Here is a 26,424-nt window from a genome sequence, read left to right on the forward strand (position 1 = left end):
AACTTTGTGACATATTTCCATTCTATGAAGGTCAAGCGCGAACGAACACCCCATAATTTTATTATACCATATTTCTTCAAACTGAAACATAATTATCAAAGTATACTTACGCAGATAGATATGAAAAGTCTTTATTAAAGTTTGTGCCTATTTCCATTCTATGGAGGCCAGACACGAACGCAGATCCCACAATTTTATTATACCATCCCTATTTAAGTTAAAACATACTTATCAAAGTATTATTTTGAACATCTATATCAAAAACACTTGTAAACGTTTTTTTTTTTTTTAATTTTTTATTTCCATACTTTGTGGACCAGGCGCGAACGCAGACCCCACAATTTTAATGAACCACCGTTCTGCCAGATCAAACATACCCATTCCTGTGTCTCGATACATCTTCTATCATTATATGTGATCAGTTTTCTATAATAGTCAACCAGAACCTATTCGTGACCAGACACACACACACACAGACGTTCAGCTTTATATATATATATATATATATATATATATATATATATATATATATATATATATATATATATATATTAAAGAGTGTAGCCAAAACAATTCTAGGTTTTTGAGACTTTTATCATATATTAATATTTTTAAAATAACATAATTATTAAAAAAATGTTTAAATGATAAAAGTCTCACAAACCAAGAATGGTTGCTGGCTACACTCTTTTAAATATACATATGCGACATACAAGTACCTGTGCGTGATGTTGCCAAACTAATCATAAACCTTTATTCCAGTAAAGGAACAGGCTCTGGCGGAATTCCAATTATAGTGCTGAAAAAGCTTCAACCAGAAGTAGCTTCCATACTTCCAAAGCAGTTTAAGCCTTGTCTTAGGAAGAATTGCTTCTCAACACCCTGGAAAACCTCATCAGTATGTCCCGTATTAAAGAGTCAAAATGATCGGTCATCTTCCCTTCAGTACAGACCAATCAGTCTCCTGTGCATTATGAGTAAGTTGCTGGAATCTGTGTTAAATAGAGAAAAAATAGCAAAAATAGTATTCTTAGTGACATATATGGTTTCTGTTCTGCTAGATCTACAGCAGATGTGCTAACGATTATATCTCATAGGATAACTGAATCTCTCGACGAGGGCTTCCTTTCTAGAGCAATTGCTTTTGACATATAAAAGGCCTTTGATGGAGTATGGCATACAGATCTACTCCACAAGATCTCTAGTTACGGTACGGCTGAAAATGTCTTCTCAATTATTAAATCATTTCTCTCTGATAGGTTCATAAAAGTAGTGGTTGATGGGCTGATATCAGAAGCTCACAGTATTAATGCTGAAGTCCATCCTAGGTTCAACTCTCTTCCTGAGCTACATCAATGATCTCCCAAATAACATACTCAGATCATTCGCATGCATTTATGTTGACGACACTACCATCTATGGCAACACTTTAAAGACTATAAATGGCTATGTTCTCTCTGATTCTCTCTTCTGATCTTGATTACGTGGTGCAATGGGGAAAGAGGTGGCTGGTTAATTTTAATGCATCTAAAATCAAACTTCTATCTTTATATCACAAACACTTTGATCCCTGTCTGGCATCAATTGAAATGAATAGCTCTTGTCTTGGGAGGCTTCATGTTTTGACATGTTTACTCCTGATTTGAAATGGAACACGTACATCAAATCCGTTGCCAAGGATACTGGGAAAATGGTGGGATCATTCTACCGCTCCAATAGATATCTCACTGCTGATGTAATTCTCTCCCTGCATAAGATCCAAATACGTCAAAGAATGGAGTATTGTTGCCACATCTGGGCAGGAGCTGCTAGGAAGGCCTTATCTTACCTTCGGGGCCTATTTTGGGTGCCCTTTTATCTTACTTGCAACCTCTTTCCCACAGAAAAGACGTTTCGAGCCTGTCTCTGCTTTATCGTTATTTTCATGGCAAGTGCTTATCTGAACTCCACTCTATGGTTCCTCCTCGCCAACTTTCATGGAAACACTCGTTTAGCTGAAACTACTATCAATAATTTCTCTAACTCTTTATCGGAACGTAGATTCAATGAAGAAAGCGTTTTCTCAGAACTGCACACCTGTGGAACTCTCTTCCGTTTTCCTGCTTTCCAACTGACTATAATATGGTTATCTTCAACTCAAACGTAAACAAGTTCTCGGTAAGCTGTCCCATTAAATAATCCAATTTACCAAATTTCCGCTACTAACGATTGCTACAATATTGTCGCATTGACTGCTGTACAATTATTTTCCTTATAATCGAGTGGCTCCGGGCCTTGATAAGAAGAAATTATTAAAGAGTACATAAAGCGGGAAAAGAGACAGATTAAAAGAAAAAGAAAGAAAAAAGAAAAATTAAAATAACGAAAAAAGATTTTAAAAAAATGAATAAAGAAAGAAATAATGAATAATTGTTGGGCGTAATGTTTCGTTTTTGGAAAATGCCCAGAACCGCTAAAATGGAATTCCTTCGGTGTAATGATCACTGAAGATACAAAGTGTCTATCATAGATAAACACTAATGACACATATATATATATGTGTGTGTGTGTGTGTGTGTGCCATTAATATATATGTGTGTGTGCCATTAATATATATATATATATATATAATATATATACTAATGGCATACACATATTAATATGTACATATATATAAGTGCATTGAAGTTTATATATTTAGTTATATAATACATATGTGTAAGTATATATATATATGTATATATACATGTACATATAGGCATGTATATATCTATAATAACATGCATATATATTTGCAAATAATGTACATTTATCCGTTTATATATGTATATATGTATATATACATATGTATATGAGTATATACGTATACGTATATATATATAATAGTAAAGTTATATATATATAATATATATATATTATATAGCTATATGTAGGTATACATAAATATGAGGGTGTATATATACACATGTATATGCGTATATATAAATATGTTCACTTGTATATATGTACGTATATATATTTATATATATATATGTGTGTGTGTGTGTGTGTGCCATTAATATATATGTGTGTGTGGGTGCCATTAATATATATATATATATATATAATATATATACTAATGGCATACACATATTAATATGTACATGTATATAAGTGCATTGAAGTTTACATATTTAGTTATATAATACATATGTGTAAGTATATATATATATATATATATGTATATATACATGTACATATAGGCATGTATATATCTATAATAACATGCATATATATTTGCAAATAATGTACATTTATCCGTTTATATATGTATATATGTATATATACATATGTATATGAGTATATACGTATACGTATATATATATAATAGTAAAGTTATATATATAATATATATATATATTATATAGCTATATGTAGGTATACATAAGTATGAGGGTGTATATATACACATATATATATGCGTATATATAAATATGTTCACTTGTATATATGTACGTATATATATTTATATATATATGTGTGTGCGTGTGTGTGTGTGTGTGTGTGTGTGTGTGTGTGTGTGTGTGTGTGTGTGTGTGTGTGTGTGTGTGTGTGTGTGTGTGGTTATATGTTTATGTATATGTGTCAAATTATTTGCTAGGGGAGTTTTGTTTTATATTATATTTTTACGATTTATTTTATCCCTTATCAGAAGACTTTCGGTTCTTAGCAAAAAGCAAAAGACGAAGTCGAATCGCAGTTTTGGCGGCAGACCAGCGCGACGTCCCGGTATTTTGATTGATGATTGCAGGGAGACGCCAGGGCTCAGCTATCAAATGACTAGTTGCATCGTTAGTATAAGACCTCGGGTGGGGCGTGTTTTATGACTAGACAGATAGACACCGAAAGACAAAATAGCCAGAGACAGGAACACGGATAGAGCGAAAGGCGTGCTTTCATACACTACACGTAAAAAGTTTGGAATATGTTACTTTTTATAAAGAGCAAATTTGAATAGCACACACACATACACATACACACACACGCACACACGCACACACACATATATATATATATGTGTGTGTGTGTATGTGTATATATATGCATATATATATATATATACACACTCACACACATGAAAATAATTTCTGACGAGGACGCATCACAGACCGTCTGAAACGCGCGTAAACGATTTCAATGCCTTAAAAACATTATTACAATGATCCAAACATAATTCTCAATGAAAAACCAAGACACGGAATAATAAAATAATGTTAAAAAATACACATTGTTGGTGACTACTCCCTTATTTAAATATATATATATATATATATATATATATATATATATATATATATATATATATATATATATAATGTTAAAAGTCCATGTATACTTCTAGGATAGTGATTTAAAGGTTATGAGGGTTTTTTTAAGCTTTTTATGTTTAATATTTTTATTGTTAGTTTTTATATTTCCGCTCTTGGTCACAAGATTTCGATACTTTTTTGGTGACCAAAAGCGGAGGTCCGCTTAAAATATAAACAATAATAATAAAAATATTAAATACAAAAAGTAACATCGTTTTCATGCTTCAAAAACCCTTATAAAAGATATAAATGTGTAAATTTTTTAAACATTATCTTTGCATACATATGCATAATTGTGAATGAAATGGAAACAAAACTCTGTTATAGGTTTGAACTAGTTGTCAGTTGTTTGTTTTTTTTTTTTTTCAAAATGGCCAATAAATTTGGAAAATTTTATACCTAAACTGGTTTTGAATAGAAAAATGATGCTTGCATTATGAAAGGAAAACCCTTACTATTATATAAAAGGAACTGTGTGTGTGTGTGTGTGTGTGTGTGTGTGTGTGTGTGTGTGTGTGTGTGTGTGTGTGTGTGTGTGTGTGTGTGTGTGTGTGTTTTGTTCACTATGGACTCGGAAACAATTGAGAAAATTCTTTGGAAATTTCACACAAAGTTACTTGATGTGTCTGGGGAGTGTTCTTACATAGGTTTTGTATTAGGATGCTTCTGATAAGTATAAAAAATTGCGAAATTCCTTTGTGCATTCTAGGCCAGTCCTTCTCCGACTAGGGTGGCTTGCTAATCAGTATCGTGATAAAATTTTGCATCCTGCATGTGTATGAACAGTTACGACCAACGAGGAAGACTTCATACAGACAACGCAATCTTTAGGCAAGGTCATCGTGTGTTTTATGCAGAAGTCAAACTTGACGTTTATCTCCTTTCCACGGTGGGAATAGGTGACACAAAGTCAATAAAATGGAGGTTGAAACGCCGGCGCTCGTGAGGAAAGTCACACTGTCATATAAAACTGCCTCAGTAGTCCCATCTGCATTTTCCAGTAGGAGCGCATTAGATACTTTTACTTCACTTATTTGCTTTGTCACATGCAGAGACAGAGACAACAAAGGATTCTTATGCCAATCCTTCCTGGATGTTCTCTCAATCAGCTGAGTAGATTTGATACTACCACGTTGTCATCGCCCCGTACCTAGGTAAACGTTTTACCTGGGTTGACGTTATCCACCTGATAGTCAAGAATCCGAATCCTAGAGTAACACCCAAAGGGGCTGTTTTATCAGCAGATGCATAATGCTGGCGCTTTTATATTGGCATTTTATGAATGGAGACTGGACCACGTAGTAATTTTTGTGGGGGAGCTTCTCGATGCCATATTAGTGCGTATCGCTACAACTTTTGTTCTTCAATGGTCTTTAATCATACTCCCGCTCTCTCTCTCTCTCTCTCTCTCTCTCTCTCTCTCTCTCTCTCTCTCTTTTCTAACTAACCCTCTCTTTGTGACCTCTTCCATAAATTTTCCAACTGCAACCTGACAAGTGCCAAGGGGAAAATTTGTATAAATACAATATAAATACAATAGCGGTTGGTATGAATTAATTTTACTGTGCAACGCTAAAAAATCTACAGGACATCTGTGACTTTTTTTTTTGTATACATTATAGCATGGAAAATCCATTTCTGACCTTATTTTAGTCGAAAAAGTTATAGGTTTGTTTTTACAAATTTGACAATTTTGCTGAGAATCATAGTGATGTGAGTGATGAACATGGTGAGAGATTTCAATTTTAAAAGAGAAACGTTTTAGGGAACCTGGCATGTTAGCAGACTACTGCTAGAATATTAAAAGAAAGGAGGACACCTAACACAGAAGGGTTTAAAAAAAGAAAGCTTGTTTAAATTGACAATTTTATTTTTCATTTATAACCAATAATGATAAATTATGATTTATATTATATGAAAAAGGTATCTAATCTAAAGAAATTAAGGTCAGATCTTGAATCAGAATACAAATCATGTACTATTTTACTTAGGTGGAGATTCTTGCATAGTGTTATTCCTTTGTGGATTATGGACTATTAAATGCAGAATAAGTCGAAGAAAAATTTACCTTAAAAAAGGAAGGGATTATAAAATAAAATATGTATTCATAAATTCATAGTATACTTGCATTTTTAGTTTGGCTGTGGCGTTTTATACATAGATGAAGCCTTTTTCCGAATGTTTGATAAATTCGCTATACTAAAATTTGCATTTACGATATTGGAAGAATAAATGTTTATATTAAAATGTGAAATTTTATAAAAAAAAAATCTGGCCAGCCGTTTCCAAATCCATAGGGTGTGTACTCACACACGCACAAACAAAGTTTATTTTATATAATAGTAATAGAATATATATAGTCTTGGAAGTGTTTTAACCTTTAAAACTATACAAAAAAAATATTTTTTATTTTTTATCATTCGTTAGAAAACTATTTAGTCAGTAATTCATTTAATCTCTCTCTCTCTCTCTCTCTCTCTCTCTCTCTATATATATATATATATATATATATATATATATATATATATATATATATATATATATATATACATATATATATATTACGTATAAATTATTTTTGTGTACGTAATATGTATAACTTACTTTTATGCACATAAAATATTTAAATAAATATAAAAATAATAAATTAGTAAATACAAAAAAACACGTCCCAAATAGATGACTAGAAAATAAACAAAGGGCAGATAATTTCTCTCTTACAAATCTTTCAGGAAGCGAAAAGAAAGAAGAAAAAATACCACGGATTCGCTAATAAAAAAAATAAATAAATAAACAATCTTGCATTTAAAACAGATAAAAACCGAGCATAAAAATTGATAAGATTCTTGTGATAAAACACCGGACGAGTTCGATCCCTATCAAGCCGGGACGAGTTCGATCCCTATCAACAACTTTAGCCATACTGAAGAGAAGTAATACTACGGAACATACATGTCTATGGATAACTTGCTTTTATGCATGTAAAAATATTTAAATAACAAATTGATATATATTCGTATTATTTGGATGCACTGGACTACTGTTCTCATCTTGAGTTTGATTTTCACGTTTGGTCGATGTAACATCCGCCCTTTTTCAGGTGTTTCTTGTCGAACTCGGAAATTTAGTCGGAATTTCGAGCAGAAAATTTTGTTTACTTCACGGGGGGTACCGTGCTCTTGTTCCATCAGCTATGACTGGGTAGAGATCCTAAGTAATTCCTAATTGTATTTTCAGTCGCCCACACTGAGGATTGAACCTTCACCCTTCAGGAGAATATCACTTTTAAAGTTGATTTTTCTTAGTACTCTAACCAGACTTTTGGACAATTCTACTACGCATTTTAGGAGCCGTAAACCTATTTTATTTCTAGTTGTAAGTATCACTATTTATTACTAATTATTACTATATTTTAACGTATATCTATCTATCTCTACATATATTAATGTTTTTACATATTACTTGTATATATTATCTATTGTTTATAATATATATTGTTTAACTTCCTTCTAATTATTTGCAGGATTAGATTTGGTGTGGTTGTTTTCTTTTACGGCATATCAATCCTTTTGGGGGATATATAATGCCAAACTCAGTAATTTTGGGACAAGTCTAGATTTGTCATATTCTTGACATCTTCAAATATTTCTTTAAGGTGTTTGGTTTGGTTTGGTTTGGTTTGTTTAAAAGCATATGAACACTTTTTGTTTTAAGTCATTTTAGTAAAGGTTTTATGCTTAAAATAATTTATATCTTTACATATTTATCCATGGTGTTCAGTTTTTGTTTTCTGCCTTACAGAACATTGAGTTTTGTGAAGTTTTGTGAAAGAACGTAATGACATCAATGTTTGGTGAATTTAGGGTTTATTTTTTTTAAGAAGTCCTGATGAGGGCTTTGTTATAAGCTGAAAATTAGAAATTTTAAATAAATAAAAAGGAAAATATACACGAGTCTAGGGATCCCATGGCTATATAAAACAAGCCATTATATCTATTTCTTGTCCATTGTTCACTGTTGCTTACAAGTGCCGTTATATGACATTTTATGATTATATCGATGTCATTTTCTGAGATGCTCATTGAGTTTTTGGCAAATTGTATTGCTTTTCCAAAAAAGGTATTTTTTGATCGACGGGTAGTGCTCAATACTGTTAAATACACATTTTTTTCTTATCCGTAATATAAGTGAATCAACTAATAAGATCTATGCTGTTTATCCATTAGTTTATGTTATATCTTACTTTAACTTTCAGATTGCCTCGTTTCAAAATTTTCTCACTTATTCTTCCGATCTCAAGTCTTAATCTAGTTATCAGTTTTATATGAAAGGCAAATTTGTGGTCTTTGAGTAGATTATATGCTCCATTCCCTTTAGGTTTACCGATTCTGTCACTAATTTGGTGTTCCTTAGTGGTTTCTTTACTTTCTCTGTTAATAATTTCAATTAAGTATGCACATATGTAGCCAATAATGTTTGCATAAATAAACATACTGATGTGTGTGTCTCCTACAGATAGCTGTTATGTCATTTCACAATTCATTACACAACTGTAATCATGTTTTTAACTTTTATTCATAAGGGAACCTAAAAGACTATTGTGAATTTGAGAGCAGATTTATAGGAAGGCATACTAAGTGGGAAGTTGTGTAGTGAGATGTTCATTCACAGGACATTTAAATTTCTATGCGTTAGTACAGTTAAAAAGGAATACCATCGGTAAGTGGTGCGAGGAAAGAAACTATTAAAGTATGAAATTTTCCGACATCTAGAAACCTTTACAGTGAAGAGGTGAAGATATGCTGCTTCTCGGGTTTGTTGGGAGTATTTATTTATGGGTGGAGTTCAAGTGCAGTATGATTATCGGTTCATGTTCTGTTGAAGTACTTGTGTGAAAGGCACGGGGATGCAACCGCAGTGTCTTGAGCTTGATCGACAGAAAAAAAAACCATTAGGGAAAGCCTAGTGGTTGGTACACAGGCCAGATGTGACAACAATATTCCATATATGGGCGAATGATGGCTTTGCTGATCTATAGCGTACGGGTATGTTTGATGAGTTTTCTAGTCTGGGAGAATAAGCCCACTTGTTTGCAGCACACTTGGCAATGCCTTGTATGTAGTTATTTCAATTCATGTCACCTGTGGATGTTAGGCAAAGCAGTTTGAGCGTTATTATCCATGGCAGTTGGTGGTTGGAAAGCTTTCGTATAATTGTTAATGGAAAGGAACTTTGTGTTGTTAGCATTAAATGCGACCGTTCATTTTTTGCCTCATTTCAATCTAAACTTGAAGCCATTTTCTAACGATGCAGCCTTGGCGTTCGATGTGTTTATTCAATTTGCCTGCATAAAGAATGATGGAGAGATCTGTTTGTCATTTCACTTGGCTCAACTAACTTGACTAGACTCGCTTATGAGGGAAATAGTCATTTATTGTATCTTCTTCCTTTCACAATATGTTGAGGTCTGTATTATAAATTTGTATATATTTGTTTGTTTGTTTGTTTGTTTGATTGGTTGGTTGGTTGGTTGGTTGGTTGGTTGGTTGATTTTGTTTTACGGCATATCAAACCTTTTCAGATTATTTAATGCCGAATCCGAAGATTTTAAAGAAAAACATTTTAATAGAATATATTTGATGTTTTCAAGTCGGTTTCTATTTAACTCATAGTTGGGACTCTAACAGGTACTTCCACTCCAGGTCAGAGTGAACCTGGGAGCAATGGCAATTGAAGGGTGGCTCCACACTCCCCGAAGCCTGCACGCTGGGGCCTCACCATTGGATATAGTTTAAGGTAATATTCAGGACCTATATTTGTTTCAAAGCATCAGCAGCAGCCATAACTGATAAATACCAACAATCTGAAAGTCTTTGCTTGAAAGTGGCAGCAATTGAAACTGTTTCTGATTTTTGTGGAATTCGATTCTGCATAGAACCCACAAACCTTTGTCTGGTCTGCATGAAGTCCTCCTTGTTAGTCATAGCTATTCGCTATATTTTTTAAGATTTTTACACATAACACAAGGTGTTGCATACAAAGTCGAGGAAGGTTTGATTTAGAACATACAAATATATAAGTGGATGCACATGTACAGAAATGATAGTTGTTTTCTGACTGACACGTCACAAAGGCAAAAATGACCAGAAGATGATGAATTGTGGCATTGATTTCTTTTAATGAGAGTCGTGTAAGCCGTACAGCTTTAACATAGCTATGTTGGCACCGCTCCTGCCACATTGCAAGTAAGGGTTGAACTTAATGGGGCCGATTGTGATCTATATAACAGACGATAATATAATATTATCAGACCCATTCAACCAAAAAACACATTTATGGTGGACTTTTATTGGCATCACCTATTGTCAAAGCAAAAAATGTTCAGTTTGTAGGCCATTGTTTTAGTAAATGAAGTTATTCCTTCCCTGCATGTATGGAACCTAACTGCTCACTTCAGAAATGAAATACCCAGATGTCATTGCAAGAGATACCAATGTCGAGGGACGGAACCGGAATATCTAGCATAAGCATTTGAACTTCAACCTCCCGACTATGGTTAGATGATGATGATAATGATGATGATGGTGGTGGTGGTGGTGGTGGTTGTGGTGGTGGTGGTGGTGGTGGTGGTGGTGGTGCGAGGCGTTTACCATAGCAGTAATGTTTGTTTGTTTGTTTGAAAACAGCAAAAAGCTGATGACGTCACAAAGCTACTCTGCATCTTTTATGACGTCATCCATTTTAAAGTAAATGCACACACACATACACACACACATACACACACTCACATACGAGTAAACTATGTTCATTCTGAAGTTGCCTAGCCTTCGGGCTGAGATTGTACCTATTTACTATGCCTCCCCACGGGACAGAGTTAGACACCAGGGTCGTTTTTTAACGTGGAGAAAAGGTACAAAAATAAAAATTGTCTCAGTCGTGAAGGATTTCTCCTCCACCGAAAGAGAACAAGAAATAGAAGTGCAGCATCTGAAGAATAGATACTACACTTTGATCTTGTCCCGAAGGCCAAGTTGAGATTGTAGTTTAAATTGTTTTGTCCTCGGTCAGAGAAGGAGTAATCCTTCTGGACTGGGGCAGTTTTTATTTTTCTTCCAGACGGCTGCTTTTTGTGAAAAGCTGAGTATTCTCCACATAAAACGGTCCTGCATGAATTTCGCTTGATTCGTTTATATTTCCTTAATCCTCCAACCGTAATGATTTACGAAATGGATATATACAGAAAATTATTAAGTAAAAATATTTGGATATTACAAAACGTTTACATAAATATAGATCACGTCATATCTTTAATCGTCTCTGTCCGATCAGCTAAACGTCAGGAACTACACAAGACACACCCACATCGCTGGGGGGTCACATCGCCTGGAAATTTCTTAATATTCTTTTGGGAGTCATCAAGAACATAATCATTGGGGGTAAGGGCATTGTTTGGGGCAATTTTTATTTAAACATTTTTTTTTTAATACGTAGTAATTCAACAATCGTTTTTTTTTTCCAGTTTCCAAAGAAAGCAGGAAATAAAAGTTTAAAAAATAGGCACTTCTGCAGTTTAAAGCCCGTTTTTCCGTGAGTCTCGCTCGGCAACGCCCGGCGAACGATAGAAACCGCGAGATTATACCGAGTCAGCAAAAAGAGACACGAGCGAGCAGGCGGTAAAAATTGGAAGAATAAAAAAGAAAGGAAAGGACAGAGTTTAAAAGAAAAATAAAAGAAAGGACAGAGTATCATAGCGTCAGCACAGTATAAAAACCCCAACCTCCCCATGCTAAGAACGGTTTTCGGAAATAACACCCCTAACCTCAGAGGTCGTATTTAACATGGAACGGTCGGGGTATTTATTCCGAAAACGGTTCTTTACATGGGGTGGTTGGAAGTGTTTATTCCGAAAGCCGTTCTTAACATGGCGAGGTTGGAAGTGTTTATACTACGCTGTGGCAGGTCATAAAAACTACCAAAATAACTTGCCATAAACAAACAAACCAAAAAATATATTTGTCCATTAATTCAAAAAAAATAAAACTTTTATTACCCCTCCTCAAAAAACACAGTTGCCATACAAAAATAAAACAGTTGATTTATAAAATTATTAGGGTAGGTTGTTTGTTTTATTTTCTTTATTTTTTTATCGTTTTTCTATTGACTTTCGTTCGATCGGAAACATCCAGCAGCTTCCGTCGTCCCCTCACACACACATTTTATGCTTATGGAGAGACGATATCCAAAAAAATTATTTCTCGATGCTTATATTTGTAAATAGCAAATAAATAAAAGAATAGCGTTTCTGAAACGATCGTACATGAAAAACTTGGGTTTTGTTATGTTTCCCACTGTCTAAACTTGATAATTTCAAAATTATTTATCCTCACCTTTTCTATATATAGCTCTAGGTAACAACATCTATGGAGCTTTTTATAATTGCAATAACTCCTTACTCTTATAAACCTTGTATATATATATATATATATATATATATATATATATATATATATATATATATATATATATATATGATGGACTCTCCTGTCGATTTCGACGTATGAGGTTCGGACAACCCATATTTCTAAAACTCATGCTTTTGCCTCTGATGACTTTTTAGTCCAGCAAGGGACTTGCAAACAAGGCCACAAATAGAACATGAATGTGGATTTAACGCTGCAGATATTGGTGCGGCTGCTAGTCGTTTTGCTCTTACTCTGTTTTCCTTCAGTTGCCTTAAGCTTTCAGATTGAAACCACTGGAGACCTTCAAAATACCTTGATCTCCATCCTTTTCGGTCATTCACCTCATCTTCAAGACTTCTGTATGGTATGTTCACTTCAGACAAGTTACTCTTCAACTTGTCCTTGTACCTAAGCCAAGGACGCCCGACAATTCTTTTACCACCTTCAAATTGACTGTACATCGCAATTTTTGGAATTCTGTCATCGGGCATCCTCAATACATGACCAGCCCACCGCCATTGCGATTGAATAAGGAATAATTCAATGCCAGATATTTTGCATTTTGTGAATAATTCGGCATTTGATACCTTGTCGCGGAGGCTAAGACCACATATGGAGCGTAGACAGCTTTTGTGGAAAACGTCCAGCTGATTAATGTGATGTCTGCGTGGGGTCCATGACTCAGATCCATAAAGAAGAATGGAAAGAACAACAGCACGGGAGACAAGGATTTTTGTGTCTAGTCGAATACCCCTTTCGTTCCACAAGCGATGGCGAAGATTTCCAAAGGAAGAAGTGGCCTTAGCAATCCTGTTGACAATTTCATCATCAAGAGAACCGCCCTGGTTCACCTTGCTACCAAGGTAAGGAAAGGACTTGACATAATTGATATCATGACCGTCGACTTTCAGCTTGCGAGCAGGAAATCTATACTCTGGTGGATTTTGCTTTACGCCTTCAACTTGTTTTGGAGTAGGGTGTGGCTGATGCACTACCTCAGTCTTCCTTATGCTAATTGTCTGGCCAAAGGCCTTGCACGCGGCTGAAAATCGATCAAGAAGAACCTGGGCTTCTTCAAAGGATGTGGCTACCAGTGCGGCATCGTCAGCGAAGAGCAAGTCGCGAATAATTTATATATATATATATATATATATATATATATATATATATATATATATATTGTTATATAATTATAGGGAAAGTTTAAAGTTTTAATAGAATATTTAAAAGTCGAGCACGCACCACCCGTATTTGTTATTTTACGCTTGTTTTGTGTTGTAACTTGTCAGCGAGGAAGTTTGAAAGTGAGGGAATAAGGAGATATACAGAGAGAAGAGAGAATAGGGAAATACAGAGAGAGAGGAGGAGTAGACATGAACAGAAAGGGTCGGTCAGACCCAACTATAAATAATTACGACAATTCACCTTTGCTGACATCGCAGTAAACACACCCAGAATAAGGCCCCTCCCTCTCCTCTGCCATGCGCAGTCTAGGAACAGGTTACGGATCTTTTGATGCCCTCTTCCTCTTTTGGGGTCCGACCAGCGACGGAGCTAGACGCATGCTGCGTGGCTCTCACCAACGAAGGAAACTATGAGAATTTTCTGTGGATGATACTTACTTATGCAACACGAAAGAAGAATTACGGCCGAAATGAGAAACGAACAAAACAAGACAATGTACCAAACGCGCGTATTGGCGAACAGTAAGCTACCTTTTTGCTATTTTCCCTCTTTCCTTTACCCTCATCCGTCCACGCTGAACATTGAACTTTGAACTTTGAACTTTGAACTTTAGAAAATACGGACGATGTTTTCTACTCGACTCCATAAATTTTCCTTCATTTTTTTTTTGCTGTTATTCTATATGTTTTTATTTTATTTTATTTTCTCAACCCTCTATTCTTTAGCTAATGTTAGTCCTTAAATAAAATTTATAAAATTTCATTTTGCATTTGTCTTGTTATTTCATGAGTCCTGCTGTCCTGTATATATTTTACGGGTGTCCTGGGACAAGGTATTCCATCCCCTCATTTCACCTCTTTTCGTCATTTTTTTTATTGTCTTATTTCTTTTTCTATTGTTGCGCCCATTGGTCTCTCGCAGTTCCCAGCGTATTCCGATGCGTAACAAATTATATATATATATTTTGAAACTTTTATAGAAAAAATAAATTCAGGTAACTTGATTATATAGCTGACATCTATTCAATGTAGCTGCCTTCAGCTTCAATCACTGCCTGCAAAAGATCGGGAACTGGGAGCATGACATTTTCACAATCGCCGTTCGGAGCTCGGCGAATACTCGGCGGATAGCGGTGATCCGGCTGGCTTTCATGTTGTGGGAGGTCATGTTGGGATATTCTCTTCTACTAAGGGTGCTTCTTGTCCGATATCACTATCTTAGGTTTAATAGCTCCGTTTTCCAGATACGTATCTTTAGGAATTGTACAGTCATAGTGAATAGTGTATGACTTCAATTCCAACTGTTTGTTCTGATGTATACTTCCAGGATTTGCTGCTACATTTGATATTCAACATTTTACTGACATTTACACACAGATATTCAACTAGAGCTATTTACACAATATGTTGCATTGTATAGAAGCCATCCTCAAGCAGAACCTTACAGATGGATGTCAGGTGACTCAGATTCTCTGTGTTTCAAAATCTGCATTTGTTGTCATTTGTTGTCATTGCTAAGACTACCCATCTTAAAAGTATTGCTCATCAAGCGTTGATATTGGGCAGCGATTATAATCCGTTTCTGATGTCTGGAGCGATTATCTTTATTACTAGCCTGTAGAACCTTTCTTATCTATTGTGAGAAATTTCCACATACAACCGACATCTTTCTTTTAGGCCGGCCATAGAGTTATAGTAGGCAGTCTGTGATTGGTTTAAATTTGAATGTGTCAGGTGATTTGACTTGGCACCTTTTTTTTTTTGTATTCGTGCGTTTATTTTTCAGTATGAGAAAGAACAGGGGACGATACAGACTCAACCCAGCGGTTCCCTCACTAGGGACCCAAGACAATTCCTTCATGGACACCAAGCAGTCGGTGAACGAAGGCCATATCTCTACAAGCAGAGACAACGTATTTTGCTGAACCTATTCAGATCCAGGATGACATTCAGGAAACTCTTCGTCGTGTTATTATCCAATTATAGGATCTTAACTTATCATCTTATCGCCTGATTATATGCGCCATCATTCCCGTCGTGTTCTCCATGATTTTCATGGATCCTTCCAAAGGAACAATGAACTAACAGTCCAAGAATCGAACTCATACTAAAGGCTCCATGCGTATGGGGACAAATCGGGCCACCGTTTTGCAAAGGACTATACCAGAACCAAATAACTTTCATTGCTGTTACATTGTGAATAAATTTTGAGTTTAAAGGTATGGCTTTTGTTTGTGGAATTCAGTTGCTTCTGCAGGGAGGAATTTGAGTGTGTAAGAAAGAAACTTCTTACACTATATAGTCCTGAGTGAATTCACGAAGAAAATACTTGACTTGCTCTTGGTCGACCCATTTTTTCAGTTTTTGCAATCGAAGTGATTGGTTTATTTTTCGCGACTCTTTGGAGCTCTTTACTTATTTTCTAATTCTGTCTCATTTCTAAGACCGTCTTATCTAAAATGTTTAGCCAATTTCGTGATGAATGTTCTTCTACTAGCTATTGTTTATTGATGTTAATTTACAATTTTGAAGTTTGGATTTTGGGAGTTCATCAGATATTGTCGAGTGCTCACAATAGTGACATGATGCTGATGGTCAATTTCTGGGAGACGCATACTTACTACTTTTTCGGGCAGATACAATCTAAGCAAACATTGGTTTTTGCTTGTTATTCTGCGCAGTGTCAGCTTTTCCGCATTTTATTTTCTAATTTGTTCATGTTCCAGTTTACAATGCCAAATGTTTTACAGACTTTCTGTTGTATATATTAACTCCTAACTTTTCTCTCATAATGGCATGTTGAATTGAATCGTTCTCATCTATTCCATGGTATTTGTACCGTTCGTACTCTTAGGTCCTTGATGTCAGTATATTCATCAAGCTGTATTTCTTTTGTTTGGATCTTGTTCTAACTCTGATGAACCACTTTGCACATTTGTTCAAACCAAACTCCTTTCCAATATCTCTGTGAAAGTTAAGTACTGTCTGCAAATGTGTTCGAATATTATTTTCGATATAAGATACTTGTATGTGTTTCATTGCTTTTCTAACTATATTTATTTACTTATCGCGTTTATTCTTTCATGTATTGATATTCCATAGTACCGCATTTATACTTGCCTATTTTCTGGATCAATTTTTGTTTCGGTAAACTTAAGTATATATTCGTAACACTCTCCCCCTGACTAAAGAAATAAAACTAGAATCAGACGACCAGGCCTTTATGTGCTTCAGACTAAATATGCAACATAATATTAGCTACTTGTATTTTCTCTACCGCTCTCCCTCAACCCAGGATTGTACCCTAATAAACAAAGTCTCTGACAGCATAGATATAGCACTCTCCCTCGATACTAGCACACAAGTGCATGTATTTGGTGACTTCAATGTCCACCACAGTAACTGGCTAGGATTCTCTAATTACACAGACCTAGTTGGTAGCACAATACATAGCTTCTCTATATCCCATTCTCTATCTCAGACGGTTACATTTCCGACACGTTTCCCAGACCAGCAAGATCACCATGCCTCACTTCTAGATCTCTGTCTGTACAACAAATTCCCACAGCCTACTCGGGAATGCTGATCACGCTGTGATAATGGTAGGAATCGCCCTCAATTCTCGCCTGAAACTGAAGACCCACTACTCAAAACAACGGGGTATTACAAAAAGGCCGACTGGGAAGCCATCAGAGATGCCCCATGGCAAAATATCTTTTCTCTCCCAGCTGAACAGTGTGCGAATGAGATCACTGAATGGTTAAAAACTGCAATTGAGGCACATGTTCCCACACGGAAATTCTTTAGAAAACCCACTCTCCTCAATGGTTTACCTCTGCTTGTGCAGCTGCTATTGCTCAAAGGCAGCATGCGTTCTGCTGATTCAACCGACATAAGTCCAGTTCAAACAGCCAGAAGTATATAGAAGCCAGAAATAATTGTAAGAGAGTAATAGAGACAGCTAAGACGGATTACACCGAAACCACCAGGAAACGCATTGAAGCACAGAAATTAGGAACCCGTGATTTTTGGAAAATCTACAACAGTCTAGTAAATAATGGGCAGTCAACGATTCCCCCACTATCAATCAATCATGAAGTTGCTTGCACGGCAACCGATTTTCCTTTGTGGAAACCCCGATTTTCCTTTGCGGACAGACGCCATACTAGACGATTTGAGTCTCAGGTGCATGGTATCATAAAAAACCTACACACCTCAAAAGCATGTGGACCAGATCTCGTCCCGGCTGTGCTAATAAAAATGGTCTGCTGAGATTACCCCAGTTCTCTCCAAACTTTACAATGAGTGCCTTAATGAATCTTGCTTTCCCGACTGCTGGAAAACCGCTTCTGTGGCCCCAGTCTTCAAGAATTCTGGTGAAAGAACTGGCCCACTAAATTATCGCCCCATTAGCCTTCTCCCGTTTTTTGCCAAAATATTTGAGTCCTTAGTTAATCAAGCCCTTGTCCAGCATCTAATAGCTGCTAAACTCCTGACTGACAAACAATATAGATTCAGGCAAGCCCGTTCAACAGCAGATATCTTAACTGTAGTCTTTAAACGTATATACCGTTCACTGGACAAAACAAGGGAGGGCAGATCGGTAGAGCGGTAGCCCTTGATATATCTAAGGCTTTTGACAAGGTATGGCACGATGGTCTTCTAAGGAAAATTAGATCATATGGAATGACTGGAAAAATACATAATGTAATAAAATCCTTCTTGTCCTCGACGGTCTTACATCTAAACAATATGACATAAATGCGGGAGTACCTCAGGGGTCTATCCGTGGACCTCTATTATTCCTGATATTCATAAATGACCTCCTTGATAAAATTGTTTCGGAGATGGGTATATTTGCCGATGACACCACTCTCTATAACAAATATGAGGGGAAAACAAATGAACACATATCAAAGGAAATGGTAGAAACACTAGAGGATGACCTCCAATCAGTAGTGGAATGGGGGGAAAATGGATAGTCACATTCAATGCTGCCAAGACTAAACTGGTTTCCTTCAATAACTACAAGACACCTTCTCTACCACCAATAGCAATAGCCAAGAACACATTGCCTGAAAGTACTTCTTTTAAACTCCTCGGCCTAACGTTTACAGTGACTATGAACTGGAATAGATACATTGAGAGCATTGCCAAGGCTGATGCAAAGAAGGTTGGCTCCCTCTACCGTGCTAGAAAACTACTTACGCCTGAAAGTATGCTGTACCTCTATAAGGCCACCATTAGCCCATGTATGGAGTACTGTTGTCACATCTGGGCTGGTGCATCTGCTTCTTGTCTCTCACTCCTGAACAGGGTTCAAAAGAGAGTCGCCAACTTGATAGGTCCTACACTGTAATCTAGGCTTCAGCCTCTGTCCCATTGACGAGATGTTGCATCCCTCTGTCTGTTCTAAAAATGCTTTAATGGTGAATGCTCTGACGAAGTGAAAACACTTGTACCTCCTCGACGTAACTACCCCCGACAAACCCGACAAGCCACTAAGTCTTACCCCTTTACAGTAGAGATCCCTAGGTGCAAGAAAGCCTTTTACTCCAATAGTTTCTTTCCCAGAATTGCAGGTTTTTGGAACTACCTTCCGGGATTCTGTTTTCCCAACGGTACCGATATGCAGAAGTTCAAGTGTAATGTGAACAAACATCTTTCTACTCATCCCCCTTCATAGTATCCCTGATAGTAGCCCCCTGCTTCAAAGTGGCACTGTTCCTTATTTGGAGTGAAACTTGAATTAAAAAAAGTCGTTGGCTTGAAAAAGAACACTGTTTGCCAGAACTAAAACAGTAAAAATTCTCTGCTTACGAAACTGGGTTGCCTATCTTTTTTCTCTCACACATAGTTTGCTTTTTCAGTTACAATAAGCACATATAAAAACTTGTATATTCCTGATTTTTTCCAAAATAGGAGAAACATGACATGGCATCGATTTATTTTTTTCATGCCAAACTAGAAGACTATAATGCGCAAGCAAATATCATTTAGCACGTCTAGTCGATCTTAAGTTAGGCCGTAAAAAAAGAATAAGAGCTTACTTTACTTCTCTCCCACGACGTTATACTTACCGTAACGAAGCCACGGAGACGTATTTAGCAGCAGCTGCAGTTCACTTATGCAAATGAAAAAGCCGACGTCACAGCAAAGGAAGGGAAAGAAAAGAAAAGTGGAAACAGTGTTGGAACCACGTGGCAACCGGAGAGACTTGGAAGAAAGTGTGAGTGCGAGAGGAACTTTTAAAACAAGATGCAATCCGAACAGTGAACAAAGAAAATGATCGGACGACCGTGTGTCGTGGGGCGAGCTGCAGTTATCCCATTGAAAAAAATAGCACAGATTTTTAAAAGATAATAAAAACGAATGGCAGCAACTGGACTTGTGCAACCGTGTCGACATGGGAAGAGAAAAAGCACGTGTTCAACACGGCAGAGTTTTCTTAACAGCATGGCGCATGAAGAGATTAGTAACATCAAGATGCAGGCGTAGTTTGAAAAGTACTATAAATAAATGACCTGTTAAAACTGATAAAAAGCTGGGCCAAATTTCTTTTTTCTTTGTTTTTTTTTTGTGATACTTTAACACACATCGTCGTGGTCGTGTTAAGATGCAGCATGCCACGTTATATTACCACTTCAAATTATACAAGTGTATCAAAAAATACATAAACACAGGGTTGGATATTCACCCATAAATGTCGTGTAGATTAATACGGTTACATTTACCAGAATTAGACCAGATGACGCATTGACATGGGCATTCTCGTGGCAGTTTTATAAGCCTTACTACTTCCGTTCTGGCTAATGACATATTACAAACGGGTGTTTTGTTTGTGACACATGTATTAAGAGATTGCTTTACAGATCAAACGGACTCTTTCTATTCGTTTTGTTGTTTTATATCAGAGTTTTGTTCTCTTAGATGGTTTGTCTTCACTGCGATTGGTGAGCTTAATTTATGTATGGTAACTAGAATATCAGAGGAAGGCGAATAGGTTATACAGCTTGCTCAATGATAACCTAGAACTGTGCAAGACAGGTGCGCTCAACTTCCCGAGTTATTATACAACTCGCACGTTTGGTCCATGATAAAAATTATAGAAAAGGAGCATCGTAGTACTCGATCCTCTCAAACGGTTCTCAGCTACGGAATTCTTTATACTTTGTGGTCTTTGTGCTATTTATTCATTTATGCCATTTTTACCTGTACCATTTTTCCTTTACTATTTTTCCGGTGCAATGACAAACTGGAATTAATGTTACGAAGCTGTCAACGATAAAAGCAACGTCCACTTTCTACTCTCGTTAAAATATAGACTTTGATTCCGAATTTATACCATCGATTTTTAAAAGCATAGAGAGTGGACAGATATACATGCAATTCTGATTGATTTAATGAGAGTGTATGTAAATTGCCATTTATTAAAATAAATCTCTAGAACTGTATTTTCCAGAAACTAATGAAAATATCTGTGAACTGATGATCCATTTTCTGAACTCTTCTTTATATTTCTATTTTTTTTTATTTCTATAATTTTTACATTATAAATTAAATAAGATTTGGTAAAACTATAACGCGGCTTTTACACACGAATCGCCATCGTTACAGTTCAAATCTCTCTCAAACCCCCACGTCGCCCGGCACAGTCGAAAAGAAACGAACAAGCAAACAAAAAATCCAGTTCGGCATTTTTTTCTTTTTTTAATAAAAACATTTAAATCTGTTACTCTCCCGTCTCGGCACAACTTAAAAAGTCTCTCGCTGCCACTTGTCCATTTAACTTGACAACGTTTCTCTTTCTTTCGACCGCAATCTAGCAACAGCCAGCCCATTCTCGCCTTCACTTTAGACGTCCGTCTCCTTCAGCGCCGACTTTGTTTCTCCCGACTTCGTGGGGTCGTTGTGTCTTTTTCTTCAGACGCAAGCTCACGTACACTTCCTAATTTGCATATGCATCCAAACGCTGCTCCTGCTGCTAACACAATCGCTTGCCATCCATCCTTCGGCTGCTGCTGATAATTTCATATGCACTCATATTCCTTTTGATCCCAACGAAGTCTACTCATTCAACTACCCTGATTTTAAAAGTTAAAAAAAACATAACTTAAATGCCGTCAGTTAGAAACTAACTAAAACATTTAGCTCAGCCGCCGCGTTTGCTACCGTTTAGGCTATCGACAGATACACAAGAAAGATTTAAAATTAAACCACTTCAGGCTATGAATGAATTTGCGCATACGCAAAACTAATACAAATATGTCGGCAAGTTGAAATGAGCATTTTGCATTTCAACTTACTGGCATATTTCTGTACGCGTGATTCATCCATCCAAACAAAGATTTTATTCGTTATAAGCCATCCTTGATTTATGATTAGTATTTCCTGTTAATTTCAGTGTTATGTGACCAGCAGTTTTTAAGAGTAAATATTTTCACACAGACACACACACACACACACACACATAAATCTACCGTTTTATCTGTATAGATTTTACATATGATAATATTCAATATGCAGAAATATCAGGGACAAAAAAGTAGATGGCATACAAAAAGAGAAGCTGGAATCATTTACTGGAGTAATAAAATTGCGAATAAAAGTTAACTTAATGATAATTTAAGTTAATTTACTGGGGTCATAAGAGAATAAAAAGTTAACTTAACGATTTAACTCAACTATAACTACGTCTTTTGTGTCTTTAGATTTGTCTGCTAGTAAAATCCGCCATATATCCCGCTCATAAAATAGCTGCGACATAAAAAGCCATAAAACAACGTATTTGGTTTTTCCACATCATATTATATTATCTTTCTCCGTTTCGTTAATATTTACGAGATCGCTAAAAATAGAAAAATAGATGCGTAAGTATTCAGTCGGTTGAGGGTTTCGGGTTTGTATATTCCACTTGAATAGCATCAGGCTAATTTACGTCGAACTGTCAATTATTTAATGATGAACAAAAACGAAATACTTTCCGTCGCCTAAAAATAACTCATTTTAAAGCGTTTCTCCTCGCTAAGAATTTATTTATGAAGATCGGACTTGTACGCAAGGAAGTCTCTATAACAATTATTCATATTAAAATCACACATGTATGTTTGAGTTTCTTTCTCATGGGTTTCGAGATGACTGATTCTATATTTTGCAAAATTCACACAAATCTAATATATATATCTGGCAGTGTTCTTAGATATGTTTTTTACAGAAATTAATCTGATAAGTATCGAAAAACGAAAAAATTATATATTTTTTTATTACATTTCAACCCCAAACAAGACACATTGCCACTTTGTTGTAGAGGGCTACTATCAGGAACATAAGCATCAGGGGTACTGTGTAGGGAGTTGGCCAGCAAGGTGTCGGTTCACGTTGCACTTGAACTTCTGCATGTCAGTACAGTCGCGGAAGCAGGGGCCCGGAAGGGAATTCCAAAGTCTAGCTGTTATGGGGAAGAAACTACTGGAGTAGAAGGCTCTCTTGCATCTAGGGATCTCTACTGTGAAGGGGTGGGATTTAGCCGCTTGTCGGGTTTGTCGGGGGTATTTACCTCGAGGGGGCACAAGTGCTTTCAGTTCGTCAGAGCATTCACCGTTAAAGTACTTGTAGAACAGGCAGAGGGATGCAATATTTCGTCGATGCGACAGAGGCTGAAGTTTAGCTGACAGTTCAGGACCTATCAGATTGGCGACTATCTCTTTTTTTTTACATAGGCATCACCACATTATCAAGGCCCAGAGGCCACTCAAGGATAAGGGTTAAAGAGTGTACAGTAGACATTGGACCATATAGTAATCATTAGTAATGAAAATTTGGTAAATTTGATAATTTATATGGAACGGCTCATCAAGAACTTATTTACTTTAGACTTGAACACAACCATATTGTAGTCAGCCGGAAAGCAGGAAAACGGAAGACAATTCCACAGGCGTGCAGTTCTAAGAAAAAAGCTTTGTTCATGGAATCTACGTTTAGGTTTAGGCACAGATAAAGAGTCGGGGAAATTATTGATAGTGTTTACAGCTAGACGAGTGTTTCTTGTGAAAGTTTGGCGAGGGGGGACCATAGATTGAAGCTCAGTTGAACACTTTCCATGAAAATAACGATACATCAGAGACAAACTCGCAACATCTCTTCTGGGAGATAGAGGTTGCAAGGAGGAGAAAAGGACATCTCCTACGAGACAACGAAGTCTATTTTGAACTATATCAAGGCAGGCCAAGTCCTTTCTAGCAGCTCCTGCCCAGATGTGGCAACAGTATTCCATCCTTGGACGTACCTGGCTCTTATATAGATAGAGAATAGCATCAGCAGTGAGATATCTACCGGATCGATAGAAAGATCCCACCATTTTTCCAGCGGCCTTGGCAACAGATTTGATATACGTGTTCCATTTAAGATCAGGAGTAATAGTCAAGCCCAGAAGCTTGTCAAAACTTGAGGCCTCCTGAAGACGAGAGCCATTCATTTCAATTGATGACAAATGTGGATTAGAATGTTGATGATGTAAAGAGAGAAGCTTGGTTTTAGATGCATTAAAAGTAACCAGTCACTCCTTTCCCCATTGTACTACGTGCTCAAGATCAGAGGAGAGAGAATTGGAGAGAACTTGGTCGTTTACTGTCTTAGATGTGGTACCATAAATCGTAGTGTCGTCAGCATAAATGTCTACAAATGATGTAAGGATATGATTTGGAAGATCATTAATGTAGATCAGGAAAAGAGTTGGGCCCAGGATGGATCCCTGAGGGACACCGGCATTAATACTGTGAGCTTCTGATTTTTGCCCCTCAACTACTACTCTTATGAACCTATCAGAAAGAAATGATTTAATAATTGAGAAGACTTTTCCAGCTATACCATAGCTAGCGATCTTATGAAGTAAACCTTTATGCCATACCCTATCAAAGGCTTTAGATATGTCAAGAGCAATTGCCCTAGAAAGATTGCCACCGTCGAGCGATTTGCTAATCCTATGCGATATAACTGTAAGGACATCTGCTGTAGATCTAGCAGAACGGAAACCATATTGAGTGTCACTAAGAAGGTTATTTTTGTTGAGATGGTTGATTACTTCTGTATTTAACACAGATTCTAGCAACTTACTCATGACGCACAGGAGACTTATTGGCCTATACTGAGAGGGGGATGAGCGATCACCTGAATTCTTAAATACAGGGCATACTGATGAGATTTTCCAGGGAGATGGGAAACTATTCTCCTTAAGACAACGTTTAAACAGTTTTGTAAGTATGGGCGCTAGTTCAGGTTGAAGTTTTTTGAGTACTATAATTGGAATACCGTCAGAGCCAGTTGCTTTACTTGAATCAAGGTTTTTGATTAGCTTGGCAACATCACGTACAGATATACGTATATCACATAGCGTGTTTTCTGATACAGGAGGAAATATTGGGGGTTGGTGGCCTTGATCGCAAAGGGTAGAATTAGCTGCAAAGTTCTTGACAAAGAGTTTGGCTTTGTCTGATGCTGACGAGATTACCTCAGGTCCATTGATAATAGTTGGGATGGACCACACGCTTCTGTTCAGGATTCTGTTTGCTATTTGCCAAAACTGGTGGGAACCAAGCCGCTTCTCAGCTACTTTGGACTTAACAGATAGAGCATACAACTCTCTTGCGTTCCTTATTACTTTCTTACAATAGTTGCTGGCAGTCCTGAAAACGGCTTTAGTTTCCATACATCTATTACGTTTGAAGCAGTGGAAAAAGTGATTTCTGTGCGCAATGGCAGCAGCACATTCTGGAGAGAACCATAATACTTACAATTAACCATTCAGTCAGGTCTAATACTATAGAGGACACATCCTTTTTAAACATGAAATGCAGAGGTAGATCAGATATAAATGTACGGAAGCTATCCCAGTCAGCCTTAGTGTATCGATATACTGTACGATGAAGAGGTACGTCTGGGGACTCTTGAACCTTTTCTAGGAACGAGAGACTAGTGGCAAGTGCACCAGTCCAAATATGACAACAATACTCCATACATGGGCGAATGGTGGCCTTACAGAGGTATAGGATACTTTCAGGCTTTAATAGCTTTCTAGCACGGTAGAGAGAACCCACCTTCTTCCCAGCGGTCCTGGCAATGTTCTCAATGTAATTGTTCCAACTTGTGTTTCCTGTGAACGTTAGGCCGAGGAGTTTAAAATATGTACTTTAAGATAAAGAGTCATTGGCCATTACTATTGGCGGTAGGGAAGGTTTCTTGTAATTATTGAAGGAAACAAGTTTAGTCTTGGCAACATTGAAGGTGACCATCCATTTTTGTCCCCATTCCGCTACGGATCGGAGGTCTTCCCCTAGTGTCTCTGCCATTTTTTTTTAGATATGTGTTCATTTGTTTTCCTGTCGTGTCTGTTATAGAGTGTGGTGTCGTCAGCATACATACCCATATCATAGAGAGATTTTTCAGGGAGGTCAT

The 26,424-nt window shown here is 36.7% G+C and overlaps 1 protein-coding gene across 7 annotated transcripts in view; it reads left to right on the top strand.

Annotated features, from left to right (window-relative positions):
- Window positions 1-26,424, top strand: part of LOC145283502 (dopamine receptor 2-like) — a 1,112,732-nt gene that overhangs the window by 823,290 nt on the left and 263,018 nt on the right. Inside the window, exon 6 of one of the 7 annotated variants that reach the window (XM_080132330.1) lies at window positions 7,566-7,703. The exons of the other annotated variants lie outside the window; for them this stretch is intronic. The gene's annotated coding sequence lies outside the window, so the exon portion shown is untranslated. The remainder of the gene's footprint in view (window positions 1-7,565; window positions 7,704-26,424) is intronic. 7 annotated transcript variants of the gene reach the window in all.

This window comes from Euprymna scolopes, chromosome 8 (assembly GCF_053919585.1).
Source record: "Euprymna scolopes isolate OS-2025 chromosome 8, ASM5391958v1, whole genome shotgun sequence".
Classification (NCBI taxonomy): Eukaryota; Metazoa; Mollusca; class Cephalopoda; order Sepiida; family Sepiolidae; genus Euprymna; species Euprymna scolopes.